The sequence below is a fragment of the Emys orbicularis genome, chromosome 2 (assembly GCF_028017835.1).
Source record: "Emys orbicularis isolate rEmyOrb1 chromosome 2, rEmyOrb1.hap1, whole genome shotgun sequence".
In the NCBI taxonomy this organism is placed as follows: Eukaryota; Metazoa; Chordata; order Testudines; family Emydidae; genus Emys; species Emys orbicularis.
The window spans coordinates 258,870,600-258,876,599 of NC_088684.1; positions in this window are offsets into that span (position 1 = coordinate 258,870,600).

Below are 6,000 nucleotides of genomic sequence, written 5' to 3' on the forward strand. Positions count from 1 at the left end.
TAATTCTCCCATGCAACTTCTCTCTATTTTCCCTCTCAAGTCTCCCAAAGATGCATGTGAGTTTCCTCCCATGACACACATTTTATGACACAAATTTAAAAGAGACAAAGTAAGTGAGATAATTTTCTTTATTGGACCCACATCTGTTGGTGAGAGAGACAAGCTTTCGTGCCACACAGAGCTCCTCTTCAGGTCTGGAAAAGGTGCTCCCAGTGCCACAGCAAAATGCAAGGTGGAACAGATTGTTTAGCATAAGTAGCTAGCACATATTGTAAGGGACCATTCAAGACAGAGGCAGCATCAATTACACTGCATACAAATTTAAAATTAACTTATAATGTAGAACTATCATCCTACTTCACTGAAAACATCATGCACATTAGGGAAGACTGCCGAAACATCCCGGATCCATCCTGCCAATACCCATCAACCAACAGCCAATCCACATTCCCAGAGTTCAGTACATTACTCAATAAGAATAAATGAATCTCCACCTAAGACTTGTGAAACTGACCAATATCCCTCCTGGCTGATGAAAGAGTCATGAGCAACCAATGCCACTCATGAGCGAAATAGCCAATACATCAAACATGCAATAATCTAATCAGCAATCCACCCTAGATACATTGGTTCTAGCCAATTACCTCCCAGAAAGAAGCTTGCCAAACCCCAACTTCAAGAATATTTAAGATTATGCATACCTTTATGGTAGCCTGTAGAGTATGCACACTACATGCCCCCCAGCACAGGTATAAATAACAGTGTAGATGGTGAGACACTGCATAGGTGAGTAAACACATACCAGAACCTTAGGGTATGCACCTTACATGGCTCCATACATGCCCATGCAGTGCCTCCCACATCTACACTGCTATTTTGTTCAATGTAGTGTCCTGCTGCCTACCCACTACCAGAGCCTTTCTGTATACAGGGAATGGCTCTAGCAGCGGAGAAAGGCTCTGGCAGTGGGGAGGCAGTGGAGAAAGGCTTTCCCCACTGCCTCCCCCGCCAGAGCCTTTCACTGCTGTGTGCAGATACACACCACAATATGGATGTAGCCTGCTTTTCACTGTGGAATGTAGCTACATGTACTCTACATGCCACTACCAGTATAGACAAGGCCTAAGTGAAGCTCAAATTCTAGACTTGGCACAATCTTGATTCAGGCCAGGAGATGGAACTGAACCCATTTTAGTGGCACTAATGGATGATCTTCTGACATTAATGAATAGAAAGTGGACAGTCAATCTCAACCTCTTAGATCCCTCTGCAGCATTCAGCACTGTTGGCCATGAGATACTGTTGTCTTGCATGAGGGAGGTAGCAGGGTTTGAAGGTAACATGCTAAAATGATTTGAGTCCTTCCTAGAGGGACAGACCCAAGAAGTGATGGGGAACTACACTTCCATTACTAAACCCCTCACTTGTGGAGTCCTACAATAATTAATTCTCTCTCCAGTCCTATGTAACATCTATGTGCAGCCACGAGATGAGCTGGTCAGATGTCATGGACTAAACTGCCAGTAATATCTATATGACACACACATCTACCTATTCTTTACCACATATGACCCTAACACTACCAATAACATAGTCCAATCCTTAGTTGAGATCAGTTTATGGATGCAGAACAGCTGATTGAAGCTGAACCTGAGCAAAACAGAGGCTATGCTGGTCAGCATAGGACAGCATTTTGAAAAAATTGCAGTCACTTTGGTTGAAGCTACACATCCACAACTGGTCAGTTCAACCTGTAACTTGAGAATGATTCTGGATTTCTGGTTGACACTAGCTCTCACATAGCAGCATCCCACATAGATGGGCAAGCGTCGACCCGTCCCAGCTACTCCTAGGCAGAGGCACAGCAGGCAGCTCTGCGCGCTGCCTCCATCCACAGGCGCCACCCCCGCAGCTCCCATTGGCCATGGATCCTAGCCAATGGGAGCTGCAGAGCTAGCACTCGGAGCAGGGTGGGTAGCTCATGGAGCTGCCTGCTGCGCCTCTGCCTAGGAGGAGCCAGGACAGGTTACTGCTTGTGGAGAGCTACCCAAGGTGAGCACCCCCAACCCCACACCCCAACCCTGCACCCCCTCCTGAACCCAAGCTCCCTCTCTCTGTTAGTTAACTGGCATTTTTCACTTATCGGCAACCCCCATTCTCCCAACATGCCAGATAAAACAGCTTTTACTGTACTTACAGATTGTAATCAAGTCACCCCTTTACCTTTTCTTTATTAAGCTAAGCAGATTGATCTCCTTGAGACTATCATTATAAGGCAGGTTTTCTAATTCTTTAATAATTCTCATGGCTCTTCTCTGAACCCTCTCCAATTTATGAACATCCTTCTTGAATTGTGGGCACCAGAACTGGACACAGTATTGCAGCACTGGTCACACCCATACCAAATGCAGAAGTAAGATAACCTCTCTACTTTTACTTGAGACTCCAAAGCAATTCCAAAGATTGCATTAACCCTGGTGGCCACAGCATCTCACTGGGAGCTCATGTTCAGTGATGATGCGCTGTGGCCCACAAATATTTGTCAGAGTCACTGCTTCCCAGATAGAGTCCCCCCTATGCTGTAAGTATGGCCTACGTTCTTTGTTCTAGAGCAGTGGTGGGCAACCTGCAGCCCGTCAGGGTAATCCATTGGTGGGCCGCGAGACAGTTTGTTTACATTCACCATCCACGGCACAACCGCCCGCAGCTCCCAGTGACTGCAGCTCACCGATCCCGGCCAATGGGGGCTGCGGAAAGTGGCGCAGGCTGCAGGGACGTACTGGCCGCCGCTTCCCGCAGCTCCCATTGGCCAAGAATGGTGAACCACGGCCACTGGGAGCTGCGGGGGACCGTGCCTGTGGATGGTCAATGTAAGCAAACTGTCTCGTGGCCCGCCAGCGGATTACCCTAACAGGCCATGTGCAGCCCGTGGACCGCAGGTTGCCCACCACTGTTCTAGAGGTATATGTTTTCATTTAACCATATTAAAATGCATATTTTTTGTTTGTGCCCAGCTTACTAAGCAATCCAGATTACTCTTTATTAGTGACCTGTCCATTTCATTATTTACCACTCCCCAATGTTTGTGTCATCTTAACACTTTTTCAGTGATGACTTTCTTTTCTTCTAGATCATTGATAAAAATGTTAAATAAATTGTGTAGGTCCAAGAACCTTTAGGACACACTAGAAACACACCTGCTCAATGACAATTCCCCATTTACAGTTACTTTTTGAGATCTATCAGTTAAATAATTTTTAATCCACTTAATGGGTGTCATGTTAATTTTATATTGTTCTAGTTTTTAATCAAAATGTTGCATGGCATTAAATCAAATGCGTTACAGAAATCTAAATACATTACACCAACACTATTACCTTTATCAACCAAATTTGTAATCTCATCAAAAAAGGTATCAAGTTACTTTCACAGGATCTGTTTTTCATAAACACATGTTGATTGATTATATTATTCTCCTTTAATTATTTACTAATTGAGTCCCTTATCAACTGTTCCATTATCTTGCCCAGAGAACAATGTAAGGTTTCAGGCCTATAATTACCCCAGTCATCCAGTTTACCCTTTTAAAAATTGGCACAACATTAGCTTTCTTCTGGTCTTCTGGAACTTTCCCAGTGCTTCAAGATTTATTGAACATCAACATTAATGATCCAGTGAACTCCTTGTCCAGGGAGCTCCTCTATCAGCTCTTTTAAAACTCTTGGAGACATGCAGTCTGGGCCTGCTGATTTAAACATTTCTAATTTTAGTAGCTGCTGTTTAGCATCCTCCCAAAATACTATGGATTAAAAAGAGTCTTGTCATCATCATATGATATGACCACATCATCTGTATTTTCCCCAAATAAATTATGTGAGGGTAGGGACTCCGTTATTTGTTCAGCACACTTCACCCATTGTGCAGTGCTATATGTCATACATGTATTATATAAATAATGTTAATAAATTTAAAAAGCTCATGTGGCATTATTTGTCTATTAATGATAGGAGAAAATTGTAGGCTACAAATTTAAAATTATATAGTGATGATTACTCAAAACTACCACGTAAGGTATTTTAATTTATTTTGCTTTTATACAGATGGAAAGAACAAATGGCTTGATAAGTGGAGAATGAGGTATATTGCTAAATGGGCCAGAGGGGAGCCAAAACAAACCATAGATTGTGTCTATATGGACCTTGATGGAACCAGGAAGACAGCATCTTGAGATGAAAATTATTTCTGTCTGCAAATCGTCTGATGGTAAGCAATTGGATTTAACAGTTTCAATTATGGGACATGGAGTTTCTATAACTGTACTAAACACTGGATTTAATTATTGCTATATTAACAATCAGCTATAATATAAGCCTTTGGGGAAAAAATACTTATATTATGGTTTAGGACTGAGTTCGTTCAAGAGGGAGGTCATTAGTCCAGATTTCTGTTTTGAGATTTGAGGGCTATCTAGCAAGTTCTAAAATCTTTCATAATTCTTCCATGCAACCAATCAATGCATGCTCATTCTACAGTCATTTTTCACTTCCTTTTCACAACCTATGAATCTGAACAATTACAATATTCTGTGGAGAATAGCAAGACTATTAAAGCATTTGTTTGGATGAGAGAGAGCTTCCTTAGCTGGCAGCAGCCCCAAGCAACTCCCACGATGAAGTGGGAACTTTGGAAATGTAATACAGTCTCAAGCTGTATTCCTTCTTCTCCAGTAAGCTTTGCTGTGTATAGGGAAGGGGTTGCTGTGCATCTCCCCCAGCTTGCCCAAAGATTACCCATTTCCCTTGTGTGGATTTTTAAATGCAAGCAGCACCCTGTGCAAGGTCTGGGTGACATGGGGAACACTATCACAGAGGCCACTGCCCTCTTTCCAATTCATGGCACTATCAGGCCCAAAATTAGGACAACCAGGAATGAAATCAAGTATCAGAGGGGTAGCCGTGTTAGTCTGGATCTGTAAAAAGTGACAGAGTCCTGTGGCCCCTTATAGACTAACAGACGTATTGGAGCATAAGCTTTCATGGGTGAATACAAAGCACGAAAGCTTATGCTCCAATACGTCTGTCAGTCTATAAGGTGCCACTGGACTCTGTCACTTTTTACAGGAATGAAATGTAATGATTCAATGAGCTATATATATTAAGGATGCCAGCTAAACTATACACCCAGAACATCACAAATGGAACGCACTACCTCCTGCTTAAAAATACACAAGGAGAAGATAGGTATCTGCTAGCTCTAATAACACAGAAAAGCTTATCTAGAAATATATGAAATGCTGCAGTTTCCAGGTGTCTCTTTTTGTTGTTGTCATTCACCTGTGAATTCACTGCCCATGGCACCCCAGAGGTCACTTGGCACTTGATGTATGAGCTAGCCAAAAATTCAGCGAAAAGCACCAAGCTTCATTCCTTTTTGGGGTAAAATTAGGCAAAGCCACCACATTGTGCATGGTTTCAAACAAAACCATACATTCTTTCTGGAGATGCATGGGAAGAGATGGGTTTTACTTAAAATTTGCAAACAATAAGTAAACTTTTGATAAACCTGGGCCAAATTTTGGATTTCAAATCCAGAAACCATGCAAGTTTTCACATGGTGTAAGACTTCATAACAGAAAGTCCATACAGTTGTTTATAGACTGTTTATAGGCAGGACACCAGAGAATGCCAATCACAAGCACCTAAGTAGGTCTGATTCATACCCAGTAGAGGACAGTGGTACACATGCAAGCAGTAGTACATTACAAAATAGGTTTTGATTATTGTTGCTATTATATATTATAGTATGAATATAACCCCTGCTCCCAGCATATAAAATCTAAAGAATGGATATAATGGAGACAAAATGCACTGGGAGATCCAGAGAAGGATATTAATTCATAGTAGTGTTTTGTTTGGTTTTTCTTCTGATTTTACTCTCTCCTCATTTATGATATTGGATTAGAGAGGACATTTAACTTGGATTAGAGACTGTCGGCACTGC